General features: G+C 43.0%; 4 non-coding genes across 4 annotated transcripts; 1 reads left to right on the forward strand and 3 right to left on the reverse strand.

The window, feature by feature from the left end:
- Positions 1 to 675: 675 nt before the first annotated feature.
- On the reverse strand, positions 676 to 748 carry Trnav-cac (transfer RNA valine (anticodon CAC)). Its single transcript has one exon. It is a non-coding gene; the product is annotated as a tRNA-Val (tRNA).
- A 222-nt stretch (positions 749 to 970) lies between these two features.
- Positions 971 to 1,043, reverse strand: Trnar-acg (transfer RNA arginine (anticodon ACG)). Its single transcript has one exon. It is a non-coding gene; the product is annotated as a tRNA-Arg (tRNA).
- A 3,639-nt stretch (positions 1,044 to 4,682) lies between these two features.
- Positions 4,683 to 4,756, forward strand: Trnat-agu (transfer RNA threonine (anticodon AGU)). Its single transcript has one exon. It is a non-coding gene; the product is annotated as a tRNA-Thr (tRNA).
- Positions 4,757 to 8,138: 3,382 nt separating this feature from the next.
- Positions 8,139 to 8,221, reverse strand: Trnal-cag (transfer RNA leucine (anticodon CAG)). Its single transcript has one exon. It is a non-coding gene; the product is annotated as a tRNA-Leu (tRNA).
- Positions 8,222 to 14,858: the final 6,637 nt, after the last annotated feature.

Raw genomic sequence — 14,858 nt, forward strand, 5'->3', positions numbered from 1 at the left:
GGAGGAGGAGGAGGAGGAGGAGGAGGAGGAGGATGATCAGGAGTTTGAGGCTGGCCTGGGTGGTAGTTCAAGTCCCAGCACTAGGGGAGGTTGAGGCCATGGATCTCTGAGTTCTTGAGGCTACAGGGTGAGTTCAGGACAGCCAGGGCTACACAGAAAAACCCTGTCTTGAATTGAAAAAAAAAGGAGAAGAGTTAAACCTGGGAACTTGGAGGAGTTCTTTACAAGTGAAGGTCAGTAGTTCAAATGTCCTTGAAACAGTTATCTAACCAAAAAAAAAAAAAAAAAAAGGAATTGTTATGGTCATTGTCATCTCATGCGCTAGGCAAGTGTACAACTAAGATAAATCTCAGTCAAATCGCTAATTTCCCACTATTTTATAACACAGAAGAGTACTTTTCCCCTTCGCAGTGTCTCACCAAGTAGCCTCAGCTTTTCCAGGGCTAGGATAAAAACATAAGCTACCACAGTTAACAGGATATATATTTTTAACCTATGAAAACTTTTTTTTCTCCTCACTTCCCTGAAAAGAGGCCTAGGATCGGGGTGCTGGAAATCAAATTTACCTAGAGAAGCAGCTTCAAGCTACAGAAGCGCTCTGGGAGCGAAAGAGAGTACAAGCGATGAAAATGTTTTAAAATTAGCTCCACGATATCGAAAAAGGACAAGCCCCGCTGTTTCCGCCCGGTTTCGAACCGGGGACCTTTCGCGTGTGAGGCGAACGTGATAACCACTACACTACGGAAACCAGCTCCCCGGCGCTCCTTCTCTTCCGCAACTGTCTCGGTGTTGCCAACACCCTCGCTGTTAAAACGAACTGCCCTGAGCAGATTTTAACGGCGGAAGAGGCAGCTTCAAGATCATCCCACAGCCAAAACGGACCGGCGAGGAAGCCAGCCTAGGGTCGCGGCTCCGCAGAGACCCTGGGGACGCCATCGCCTTGCCCGACAACAAAACGAACGGCGCACCCCGAGCCAGCCAGGAGTCGAACCTGGAATCTTCTGATCCGTAGTCAGACGCGTTATCCATTGCGCCACTGGCCCCGCACACGTAGCGTCTGGGTGGGGCAACTAGTCATTCTATTTCAGAGCTTAAGACTGCGCGGCCCTCCTGGCTTAGGTTTGGTTTAGGGAAATGGGTTTTAGGTTTTCCTTTATCTTTATTCCCTTCTAGGTTTGTCTCTGCCACACACACACACACACACACACACACACACACACACACGTTGCTAGATGCACGGGAGAAAAAACTGTAAAGGAGACAGATTCCCCCCTGCCCTCCAGGAAATACCAGGGCGGTTCCGACACAGACAGCTCTAGATAAAACTGTGGTGGATTTGGCGGGGAAAACAATACAGCATGGAAGGAAAGTGGACCATGCCGTTGAGTTCCCTAGTGTTTCGGGTTTCTTTTTGCTGTTTTCTTTTATCTTTTTCCTCGTCTCCATATAGGAGACCTCCAACCCCAAGGGAGCAGCAGGCAGTCTGGCTGCCCATCTCAGCACGATGCCTTGATGGGAACTGGTACACATTTGTCAGTTCTGGTACACATTTGGTTACTTTCGAAGCAAAGATGGTTTTCATATGTGTGGTTTAGCCTTTCACTATCTCTGTTCTCAGGCACCGTGAATAAATCGGGGGCTGTTGAACAGAGTTGACTTGCTTGGTGTTGACACTACACACGTTAAGATTAGGAAGCTATTTATTTAGCTTGGGTGCATATAGTTTCAACAACCCTTTGCACACCCGTGGCTGTTTTTACATGTAAGCATTAAGGGAAGCCTACTCAAACTTTCTCCCCAAACATAGGGCTCTTTCTCATGACGTTTTATACACAGACTCCTGAGCTAATTTGGTGATTTTTTCCACTCCATCTCAAAATAATGCTATTATATATAAAGAAAAAAAGAAAAGATTTCAAAAAGAAACCAGTTACATTGAAATATGTGATCAACAGAAAGTCAGTCATGGGAGCACACTGTTAAAATTCCAGAGTGGAGGAGGTGGAGCCAAAAGGTGAAGGTCATCTTCCTATCAGCTCCAACTATCTTTCTACCGGAGACCCAAACAAGCAAACACACACACAAACAAACACACACACAAACACACACACAAACACACAAACAAACAGCATGCACATGTGTTTGGCCTTCCGGTAATGAAGCAAAGTCCAGCGCCTCCACATCCAGTTTAACACCATCACACACAGAGAGGGGGCCAGATCCTAGGGCCTCTCTAAACGCCACAGGGCTCATTCTGCGTGTCCAGGATGGCTTTGACCCAGACGGCTGGATGCTCCGCCCATGTGTCCTGTGCTCTTGTTTTAATCTATACAAATTCCCTTCATTTCACAAATTTAGAAGGCCTTTCTTGGCTGCTTCAATCTACTAAGCCATGTCTACAGCAAGGCATTCTTTCACCTTATTTGGGGCGTGTGTGTGTGTGTGTGTGTGTGTGTGTGTGTGTGTGTGTGTGTGAGAGAGAGAGAGAGAGAGAGAGAGATCCAGCTTCTTCTAGTCAGTGACTGTATTAGTCAGAGAAACCAAATCCAGAAAAAATCAGAATCAGCAGAAGACTACATTGTTAACTGCCTTACATGACTGACAGGATGAAAACTTTTGCAGCTGTTCTACTGAGTAGCTGAGACTCTAAGCAGACCCACCATGACCATCTACATTAATGTTTAATTACACAGCTGGGCATTGTAACTTGGCAAAGCTGATGCATTATCGCTGTGATGAACTCTCTCCCCCTGTGTCTCGATGTACTACTGTTCTTTGGTTTGGCTCCAACATAAGAGAAACTGTTGTCTGCCTCTCTTCTTTTCTCTGCTGTGAGCAGCATGTGACACTGGGCTCAAGACTGTCTTTAGTCTCAGATGTGTGGAGTAGAGTCATCATGAGGTTTCTGTGAGCCTGCCTTCCTAGTCATAGTGGAGGTTGCATGGAAATAACATTCTCATAGTTCTGTTGCTTGCTAGTTTTGATTTTTTGAGGCAGGGTCTCCTATTCAAAGGCTGACCTCACATTCTCTACAGCTGAAGATGACCTTCAACTTCTCATCCTCCTGCCTTCACTTCCCAAGTGTTAAGATTATAGGTATGAGCCCAAATTCACACATATCTGCAAAGGATTGATTGGAGTTTTGTTTTTGTCCAAGAACTATCTCACGGTCAACAATTTCTTTGACTTCTTAGAAATTCCATGCAAATGTCGCCAACTTTCAGTCAAAGGAGAAATACACACCACATACAACGTTGGTTTTGTTGACTGGCATCTAATACAGTTTAGTTAAAGCTATACTGCGTGACTGAGCCTTTGAATGCAGCATTAACAATATGATGGCTAACTCTAAGATTAAAAAGCAGGGGTTGGAAAGACGACTCAGCAGTTAAGTACTGCTCTTTCAAAGGACCTGAGCTCAGTTGCCAAGTTAGCTCCAGATCCTAGGGATTTAACTCTCCTTCCAGACTCCTCAGGCGCCAGCATTCAAGCAAGACCGAGAACACACACACACACATTTAAAAATTAAAATAAAAGAAATAGGTGCTTATCTCATCCAGGCCCTAGATCATAAATGCTGAGTTCATGCATCATAAATCTTCTAATGAAAGTAAGATCAGCAGTACTCACAGACTCTCCCTGCTCCCCTCCTTTGTCATTCAATGGCTTGACCGCCTTAGTTAAATTCTTCAACTACCAACACAGTTGAGAAATGCTGAAATGTTGAATTCAGCATCATTTCTGGGACAACAGGTCTCAGGAAGCCCAACCAACCAATTGTAACTGCAGGTTTCATTTGTGAAGTTACTTTCACAACTACAGCAACAGTTTGTAAACTTGTTTGAACTGTACTTCAAGAATAGACTTATTTTAACAGAGAACTGACTGAGTTGGAAGCAGGCACAGATACACAGCTCCCAGGACAATACAGATGTTGCAAATGCTCTTTATTCGGCCCTTTATCAAATCAGACCCTCTGGATAAACATTATAAGAAGCCTTTCCCGCCGTAGAAGCTGCACAACGGCCTCTCTTTCACACCTTTCTAACAATAGGCTGTTTATTATGAAGTCTTGAATTTTTAAGGCTTGAGTCTGGAATTCTTTTTGTTAATCTTAGGACCAACAAGGAGGTCGCTAAAACCTACGTTTGCAGGGGGAAAATGGGGGCAGTTATAAAATTATCAAAAATCTTAAATTTCAGTTTAACTTAACAGTCATAAAATTAAAAAGAAAAGAAAATAATAATAATAAAAGCTTGCTTGCTGCGTGGACCCGTTTGGGTGTTGGGAATGTTCTGATCAACATGAGTGGATCACACACACACACACACAAACAGAGAGAATCTGTCTTTGTGGGTCTCACCTACGTGCTTTTGCTCAAGGGCTGGGTGGCGCTTTTATCAGCGTGATGATAAGCCGCAGAGGTCCTGCCCTTTGGGACAGCTTCCTTCCTGCGTATCCAGCCTGCACACGTAATTCACCCGCCCACCCCAGCGGCTTTCCTGCAGCTGAGCAGTTTCTTAGATCTTTGGAGAGAAGCGGTGACCATTTTTAAGGTCTGAGGGACCGCCAGGGTCATCTTGAATACAGAAAGAAACAAAAACCGAACCGGCTAAGAGCACATGCAACAAAAGCTGCATTCATTCCTTTTCTTTGTTGATTTGAAGCGCAGACCGTGTGCCGGCTCCGTGGCTTAGCTGGTTAAAGCGCCTGTCTAGTAAACAGGAGATCCTGGGTTCGAATCCCAGCGGGGCCTTTTTGTGGTTTTTCTGAGCTCGTAAGATACGTCCTTTCCAAAGAGTAACCTCAAAATCATCTTCATATGCACTTTCCCGAACCGCACCAAGAGTGGATCGTAAAGTGGATTTTAATTTACAAAAGTAAATAAGTAAATAATAAAACCTAAGGTCACTTCCTTAAGGACAAATACGCATTTCTTGGCGTTCCTATAATTTTGTCCCACGCAGTACCTTTCCGCCTCACAAACACAAAAATTGTCAGGGAAAACATACAGAAAGCAAAAAACTACAAGAACTACAGCACCTCCGGTTATTCTAGTCTGTACTCCCACAGTCTGCCCCCGGCAGGTTATTTCTTTCAGTTATTTTTTTAAACCCGTTTATAGAAATGATTGGGAATCTGCTGTGGATAGCCCTGCAGCACCTCCGACAACCATCTAGAACAACGCATAGTTTATTTCAAAGCTGTATTGTGCTCAGAGCTTTCTGGAAAGGAACATCTGAAAGCCTGTGTTCCTGAGAACATCCATAGGGTCAACCTGTCAGCGTGAGTGAGGCTGAAACACGGAGACTTGAATTAGACTTGGGAGAGGGGAGCCTTCCCCTAAATTCTGAAATATGAAGAAATGGAGAAATCTGAAGAAGAAGAAAAAAAGCCACTTTTACTGTTAGCTGAGTGTTCTCACCACGACCAGGGAGACAGTGGCTCACTGGTGTAGCTGCCGACTCCCTTCCCAAGATCCTGCTCCCAGCCCTTGGCAAAGAAAATTCCACATGCCTGGCTTTATGGGTTTTGTGGAAACAGAGCGTCCTGATGGTCTGCGGGACAGCTCAGGAAGTAGTCACACTTTCTGATCCCCTGTAAGCAGCCATGACTGTGAGAAGGTGAATTCTCTGATTAACTAGTTTGTTTGTTTTGTTTTGTTTTGTTTGTTTGTTTCTCCTCTCTGCCCATAAACACCCTTTCTCAAGAGCAAAGACCACCCTCCAGTGATGACATTTCACTCACTGTCCCCTCCTCTTACCCAACCTGCCTCATCTGCTCCATGCCGACTGCAGAAACTAAGCCCTCAGGTACCATTTTTACCTGGAGGGTCTAATAAACAGCTCGGAGGCATGCGGTGTTAAGATCACAGAAGGTTTTTCCAGGGGCTGCCCCACTTGGCCACTTCTCGGAAACAGCCTGCCTTCTCTTTAAGACTACAGTTCTTTGTTTGTTTATTTTGTTTTTCCGCAACTGTCAATAGAACTGCATGCCAATTCTGATCTTTAGTTTTTCAAGACATGATGTTTTGTTTTTTTTTTTTTTTTTTTTTTTTTTAACTATTTCTGGCTGTCCTGGACTTGCTTTGTAGGCTGGCCTAGGCGTTCACAGATCTCCACCTGCCCCTGCCCCTGCCTCTGCCTCTGCCTCTGCCTCTGCCCCTGCCCCTGCCCCTGCCCCTGCCCCTGCCCCTGCCCCTGCCCCTGCCCCTGCCCCTGCCCCTGCCTCTGCCTCTGCCTCTGCCCCTGCCCCTGCCTCTGCGCTGGGAGCAAAGGCACGCGCGTCCACGATCTAGGGCTAATTTTGATCTAAAAGCTAACTTTACCTCATTACTGCTGCCCCGAGCCAACCATGGCAGGGTGAGTTCCCTCAAACACTTGATAAGCACAGCTCTTTCTCCAAAAGGAGACAAGATACTTTATTCAGAATGTGGTTGATAGTGGCTATTAAAGGGGCTAAAGATAGACCAAGAGCATTTGGGTACTTGATCTTTAACATGCCGACTGCCCAAACCACACAGGACTGACTAAGCATAATCTTCAACACAAATATGTGACTGTTTTGTTTTTTTGTTTTGTTTTGTTTTTTTGAGGGAACTTCAGTTCACACCCTAGAAGTGCCAATGAACTTCCTTCAATATGGATTTCTTTGTCATAATAAAACTACCAACATTTCCCCTATCCTCAGATTTACCGAAAGACACCTTGGCCTGTGCTTGTGTGTCTTGTTTTATGTTTTAGACTTTACAGCGATTAGTTTTTGCAACTTTGCCACAAAGTAGGAACCTCAACCGAAGAAACTGCCTCCATCAGACTGGATGGTGGGCTTGAGTGGTTAAGGATCAACGTGGGAATGCTCAGCACACTGCACAGTGCCACCCTGGGTAGATGTTTTGGGGAGCAAGGCAGTAAGCATCCTTCATCCATGCTCTCTGCTCCAGTTTCTGCCTCCAGGTTCAGGCGCAGACTTCCCTTGATGACGAACTGCAATCTGTAAACCGACACAAATCCTTTCACCTTTATCAGAGCAACAGAAAGGGAACTAGAACTGTTTTTATTTCCAAATGTCCCAAATAAAATACTTTTCTTAAAGGCTCTTTTCAGTGTTTCTGTTTGACTTTGACTGGCTGAAGTGTCTACTGACAACTGGCTTGCCTCGGCCTCCCGGGTGATGTACAAGGTCTCCTCTATCTCAGACGGGCCTGGCTGAAGATGGCCATAAATCTCTGATCTCCCTGCCTTCACCGCTGGTTAAATTAACGGTGTACAGCCCCATACCCACTTTGTGTCTTTTTAACAGTCTGTTCACCCCCCTGGGCTGGGGCTCAACCTGTCCTGTTCGCTTGAATCTTTATAGAGACCAGCCCATGCTGGCCTGACCGTCAGCCGTGTGCTGGTTAATTTAAAATGTCGAGTTGATCAGCCATGGGGTCTCTGGCGTTCTGGGACTTACAAAACCAAACTCGGTAGGCTGCTCTCTCCAGGGTGATGGGCTTGATCCAGCCTTGGCCTGGGTGTGGGGATGGTGGGGTGGGAGTGAGGAACTTCGTGGTCTGACAGACTTTATATATAGCCTCTAACTCTCTGGATTTTCAGTCCTTCCTACCTGGACTGAACCATGCCGCTTGCTTTCTTGTTTTCCGGCTTACAAACAGCAGGTCATATTTCTCAGCCTCAATAACTGTGAGCCGTGTCTTCATGCTAAATTAGATAGATAGGTAGGTAGGTAGATAAGTAGATAGAGAGATGCTAGATAAACACACACACACACACACACCAGTTCTGTATTTTTGGAGGCTCTTAACTAGTATAAGTGCATATGAAATCATGACAAATACAAAATCAGAAACCTTAAAAAAAAAAAAAATGACATTCAGACCAATGAGATGTCTTAGCCAGTAACCATGTGGGCATGAGTGATGGTAAAGAGCCACGAATTATGAGGTAACTAACATTCATCTAAATTTTTGTGTGTACAGACAAGCAGAGACAAAGAAAATGTTAAAATCTCTAATTTTTAAGCTATCTTTTAAGTACACGGTGCTTCCACCTTCCACTATAGCGAAAACATAAAAAAAGAAAAAATGTTTACTGAGAAAGAACGTTTCAGTTGACTTAAAAATTCAGAAAAGGAGTTGTCAGGAGTGGGATTCGAACCCACGCCTCCAGGGGAGACTGCGACCTGAACGCAGCGCCTTAGACCGCTCGGCCATCCTGACCTGCGAGCACCAGTTCTGTTCATCTCTTACTTCTATCTCAAAACGGTGTTCGCGGCCTTCTACGGCTTCTCGCCTGGCTGAGCGCTGGTTTTGAGGGTTCTCCCGCTGTAGACCACAGTTCCTGTGGGTAACTGAGCTGAAACTCACAGCTCGGAACCCTCCGCCTCCGGGGCGGCGCCGAGCGCGGCCGGGACGGCAGCCTGGCCCGCCGCGGTCCTCGGTGCAAGCTCGCGGGTGCTTAGTTCCCCAGTTATCTCTGATTGGTTAACAAAGTCATCGACAGTCAACTCCTAGGCCGAAGAGAGACAGGAGGGACTTCCGTTCTGGGCCTCAGGGCCGCGAGGGAAAGAGGGCGATGGAGAACTGACCTGATGGAGCAGAAACAGCCCGGGCAGCTCCTGTAGGGCCTCCACCCCCACTCCCTGACCCCGCAGCAAAAGCGCTTCCCGGGGCGCAACAGGCGGCAGCGGGGCCCACTCCAGCCTAGGAGGCTGCTGCACCCGGTCTGAGCTCAGACACAGAGAAAAAGAGTTCTGTCACAGCTAAACTGGCAAGGTAAAAGGGGCTGAAAAAGGGGAAGAGACTGGGTATGGAAATTCATAGGTGTAAATAATTCGAAATTGATAAATTTAAAGAAACAAGGCCCATAAAGATGAAAAGCAAAATAACACAGAGCTTTTGGACTCTATGTAGAGCTATTTTAAATGGTTCAAGAGATAAATGACCTAACTAAAGCTGTCCTGTTACCAGTTATGATTATTATCACGTTGGTAATCCTAATTCCTGTTTTAGTAATGGGTTTGTTTCTATGCCATTACAAAGAAGAGGACTTTAGAGAAACAAGAAAAAGAAAAATGAAAAAGAGAGACAAGCTTTAGAACAAAAGTTACAAGAATTTACAAATCAGAATGAGGAAAACGCTAAGATCAGAGATAGAAGAAAAATAGAATAATGAAATATGGAGGCAAGCCTTAGAACAAAAGTTATAAAGAATTATAAATCAGAATGAGAAAAGTGCTAAGACAGAGATACAAGAAAAAGGTAGGTATGAAAAATGGACACGGGCCTTAGAAGAAATAATAATAATAATAAATAAGTAAATACGGTAGAGACAGAGGGTGAAAATCAGGAAAGTCAACCAAAGTTTAGAAAAGCTTTGCTTATGCAGGAAGTGTACAACAAAGGCCAAGAGACAGTGGACACCCACAAGATTGTGAAGAATGTGGGTGGCACCCTGTGGATGCGCTGGATTTGAGAAAATCTAAAGGAAGTGTCACTAGTTTTGGAATGCATTCACCATTTGTAAAGCAAATATTTTCTTGGCCAATCCAAAATGGAATAACCCCCAAGACCGGAAAGATATGACAAGGGCAATATTAGAACCTGGTGTGCAGTTACAATGGCATTCATGGTGGAGAAAAGAGGCTAGGGATATAGAACAGATAAATAGGGCCCGAAGTATAAATGTTCCTGAAGATCAGCTGTTAGGTGAAGGTCAGAATGCTGAGATAGAGATGCAAGTTGTATACGATGAGGCAGCCACGGCATTATGTCACATGACAGCCCTAAATGCTTGGGACAAGGTTGAAACAACAGGAGAAAGGCTTGAACCCTGTACTCTGATTATACAAGTTCCAAAAGAAACATTCACTTTTTACAAAGATTGACTTCAGCTGGAGGAGATCAGCTCCACTAGCTAGGAAGGCACTAATCGAATCTTCGGCTTTTGAAAATGCTAGTGCTGAATGCAAAGAGGTGATCCGGCCCTTAAAGTCAAGATCAGCACCGAAAGACGAATGGTTTAGAAGTACTGTTGATATGAGATCCCATTCACGTGCTATGATCTTAATAGGAGAAATGATCTCTAAAGATTTTGAGAAAATTCAGAATCTCCATTGTCTTCATTGTGGTGAGCAAAGGCCACCTCAAAAAGAATTTCAAAAAGAACCAAACTAATTCCAAAAAAGAGCCTATGCCTTCTGGAATATGCAAAAGGTGTGGCAAAGGCTGACCTTGGACTAATGAAAGTAGATCAACAGCAGACAAATGGGTTGACCCCTTATCAAAAAATGCCCAGATGGCCTCTTGAAGCCGCAATACCAAATTCAAACCAGCTATTTTCAGGGCAACAGTGGAGATACGAATCCACAAAACAATTAAACACCACCGCTCTGGAGATAGACATTAAAAAGCCAGATATCAAAGTCAAAGCAACTTCCATAGATAAAACAAAAACCAAAAAACCAGAAGGGGCTAAGAAATGAGTATTTTGGCAAATTCCTATAGATGGTCAGAGGCCCAAACTAAAGGTATTTATAAATAATTTGAAGGAATAAATTAAATAAATAAATTGAAGGAATCATAAATACTAGAGCAAATTAACTATAATCTCACTAAAATCTTGGCCTCCAGATTGGCCCCTTCAGGAGGTAGATATCCAATTTCAAGAAGTTGGAACTTTATCCCAAGTAAAACATAGTGTAAAAATGCTATCAAAGACAGTTAACAGACTGTCCAGGCTGTCCATAAGCAAGGTTCAGCAAAGGCTGAATCTTCTTCTTTATATTGGTGAACCATTGCTGATAAAACACCAGCTGTGTTACCCCTTAAGAAACAAAATAAAGGTGTGCTTTTACTGTACCCACATTTAACCATGAAAAACCAACTAAGAGATACCAGTGGAGGGTCATGTCCCAAGAAATGTTGATAGTCCTACCTTGTATCAATATTTTGTACAATGGCCATTAGAGATAACTTGTAAACAATTTCCTCAGTCCACAATTTACCACTATATAGATGATATTCTGCTGGCTGATTTAAATAAAGATACCTTAGAAAATATGTTTGGCTTTTTTTTTTTTCTCTCTCTCTCTCTGCTTTGGACTCTTCCAGGTTCCTCTAGATTCTCTCTCTCATTCACAGTAAAAATCCTTTCACCTTAAAAAAAAATATGTTTGAGGAAGTAAACAAAAATTGTCTTTCTGGGGATTACAAATTGTTCCTGAAAAAATACAAAGAGGAGACACTATTAATTATCTAGGGTGTAAGTCTGCAAGAAATTCAACCACAAAATGTACAAATCAGGAAAGACCAATGAAACTCTTAATGATTTTCAGAAATTGTTAGGAGATATTAATTGGCTAAGGCCCACAATTGGATTAACTATTCAAGAGCTAAGAAATTTATTTCAAACCTTTCAAAGTAATGAGGGCTTAAATAGTCCAAGAAAATTATCAGCTGACACTGAAAGAATTGTCTCTGGTAGAAAAGAAATTAGAGAAAGCACATAGATCATTTAGATCCAAAGATGGCTTGTATTTTACATATCTTGTCATCTGCTCATTCACCCACAGAAACTTATGCTGAGAAAAGATTATATCCTAGGACAGATATTTTTAGCACACAAAATAAAAAGTTAAAAACCTACATAGAAAAGGCTTCTGACTTGTTCTGAAAGGTAAAACGAGACTTTGTTAATTAACAGGAATAGAGCCCACAGAAATTGTGACACCTTTTACTAATTCTGAGATTGCCTTATTAGGGACAGAAAATGAACATTGGCAAAGGGCTTGCAGTAATTTTTTTTGGAGAAATTAACAACAAATACCCCCCAAAGCAAGCAACTTCAGTTTATAAAAAGAACTAATTGGATTCTCTGTCATATAGTAAAAGGGACTCCAATTTCTGGGACCCTTACATTCTATACTGATACAAATACATCCGGAAAGGCAGGTTATAAGTCAGAAAAAACAAGCAAAGTAGTTCAGAGTCCTTATAATTCAGTTCAAAAATCAGAGCTGTATGCCATTCTTCTGGTATTACTAGATTTTCCAGAATCTCTTAGTATAGTTATTGATGAATGGATTGGACATTGTGAGTATAATTCTTACATGATAGTTTTCATAATTGTTCTTATTGTGTGTAGTTTATTAGTGTAAAAAGAAGTGCCTTATTATTTAGACAACAAGGGGGGGGAATGTTGGGGATTGGTCTGTTGCTCTGTGTTCAGAGGCTGATTTCTGTGCCCTGAGGTCTGGTTGCATTCCAGATGTGTTCATTGTCATTTATATTGATCAATGCTGTATAAACTTTGCTCTGCAGTTATCTCTGATTGGTTAATAAAGTTGCTGAAAGCCAATTACTGGGCAGAAGAAAGGTAGAACTTGCATTCCCAGTCTCTGAGTCTCAGGTAGAGACCAGGAGGTAGGGAAAGGACATGGTGATGAACTGACCTGATAAAGTGGAAACAGCCCAGGCAGGACTAATATGGCAAGTTAACTGGGGGCACATGACTGGGACAGAGCCAGAATAGGTTAGGTGAGTTGGAATAGATTGTATTTGCCCAGTTATTTATCTGAAGCTTATTAATAAATCTAATAAGTCTCTGTCATTTATTTGGGAGCTAGAGTGGGTGAATGAAAAAGCATCCCAAATTATAATATATCCTTTCACTGGAGTGCTGGGCTCATAGGCTTAAATTACTGTGTAGTCTAGAAACTGCTTTTTTTTTTTTTGTATTTTTTCTTTTTTTCTTGTTTTTGGATAGCTTCTAGTGTGTAAATTTAATTGATGGAACACTGCTGCTGAATCTCTCACACAGAGTAAAATGTCCAACTTTAGATATCCAGGTAGAGGCTGAATCTGAAGTTTTGCTGTTTAAACAAGAGTATGGTTAATAATGTGTCACATGCTTGACAGTTGCTGAGAGATTTTAAAGGTTTGTACCATAAAACAAAAGTGTGTGAGTTAACAGATATGGTTTGTAGCTTCATTTACCTTTTCCACAATATACATCAGAACATTTTGTACACCATAAATATATATTATCCTGACTTGTCAAATTTAAACAAGTTTAAAGGATAATGCTTCACAGTATGTGTCTAACAGGTCCTCTACACAATTTTAAGGCACTGTGGCCTGAGAACCATTGGCTTAAATCTAGTGTTTCTGTAATTCTTAGAGAAAGGCTCCCAACATTAGCAAAAACGAGGGAAAGCTCATAGGTAATGCCTTTGAGAACCCTCTAGGACAATAATTCTTTCTTGGACAATTATACCAGAATGTCTGGGAGTCTCATCTGATGAGAATTTTTAAATTATTATTTTTATTGATAGGATCTTTTCATGTCACCCTGGCTGTCCTGGAACTAATGACTGGGTTTTTAAGGGTCCTCATTACCAGCAGGAACTCCATATACATTCAGATTTGAGAGCAAGGTTTCAGGGTTAAGCTTTAGTGAAAGCCTGTATCTTTCATTTAAGGATGAGGGTGTAGCCACATTCACGACAGTGTTCAAGACTATGGAACAGGACTCTGGTCCAAATTACGCTTCAGTTTTGTTTTGAAGCAAGGTCTCATATAGCTCAGGCTGGATTTAAACTACGCCAGTGGGTGAGAATAATGTCCAACCCTTGATCCTCCAGCCTCCACCTCCCAAGTGCTGGGATTACAGATGTGTGCCATACCTGTCTTTGGTTCTTTTTAAAGGCTGCCCTTACTGTGAAAATAAGCTAACTTTGTTGAGGGTAAACCTCTTCATCACTGAGTCGTTGTGTGACATACAGAGGCTGAACACTGGGACTCGGCACATGGTGTTCTCTAAGTATAATGCCCGTTTAGTACACCCAGGGACCATTTTCCTTGAAGACAACAGGCAAAAGGGAAGCAAGTGTCCATCTGGTAAGTCATCTCAACAGCCCTCCAGAGCATTTTTTTGTTTTGTGTTTTTCGAGACATATAGTTTCTCTCTGTAACATCCCTGGCTGCCCCGGAAAACACCTTGTAAACCAGGCTGGCCTCAGACTCAGAGATCTGCCTGCCTCTACCTCCAAAGTGCTAGGATTAGAGGTTTGCACTAAAACCTGGCTCTCCAGTGCATTTTTAAAAAGGATGTTTGGATGTTTTCTGTGAATTTCTACAGGTAAAATATTTGGACACAAGTGAACACATTTATTCATGTATTTATTTACTGAGATAGGGTGTTGCTAGATAGCCTAGGCTGACCTTGAACTGACATACAGTCCAGGCTGGCTTCAAACATGTGACAATTCTCTTTCTCTGTCTTCCGGGTCCTGGGGAATACAGGCATGTGTCACCACACTCAACTGAAATTAATTATTTTAAAGCAAAAATTAATTATACTTGTCTCCCGGGAGTACAGTATAAGACAAGCTGTGTAGGGTGGCTAGTGTTTGAGGGGAAAAAATGAAGAAAGAGGACACTGGGTGCTGGGGTGATGGAGGAAAGGGCCTGCAGTGGTTTGAATGTGCTCTCCAATTGTCATGTGCCTGAGACTAAATTGTCGGAGATGTGTGTGGTCTGGGGGAGTGCTAGGGATGGAACACAGGACTGGTACACTTGGCAGGCAAGAAGTCAACTGTGGAGCTGTACCCTCTTGGCACATCTACCAAAGTGATGTTGGTGATAGCTCACCGACAAAGTTACCTTCGTAGGAATAGAGATGAAGTTAGCCTTGAAACAAGGAAGCCTTCAGCACCTTTTTGAAGGTGGTTTGGTCCTCATGAGCAGACTGATCCTCATGCTTGTTCTGGTAAATCTCTCCCAAAGCCTAGGCCTGGGGCTGTTCTAACCAGCACTGCTGTAGCAGGCACCACACGCCCAGGCAGCTTTCATTCCT

The sequence above is a fragment of the Psammomys obesus genome, unplaced genomic scaffold, assembly GCF_907164565.1.
Source record: "Psammomys obesus unplaced genomic scaffold, mPsaObe1.curated_primary_1811, whole genome shotgun sequence".
NCBI classification, from domain to species: Eukaryota; Metazoa; Chordata; class Mammalia; order Rodentia; family Muridae; genus Psammomys; species Psammomys obesus.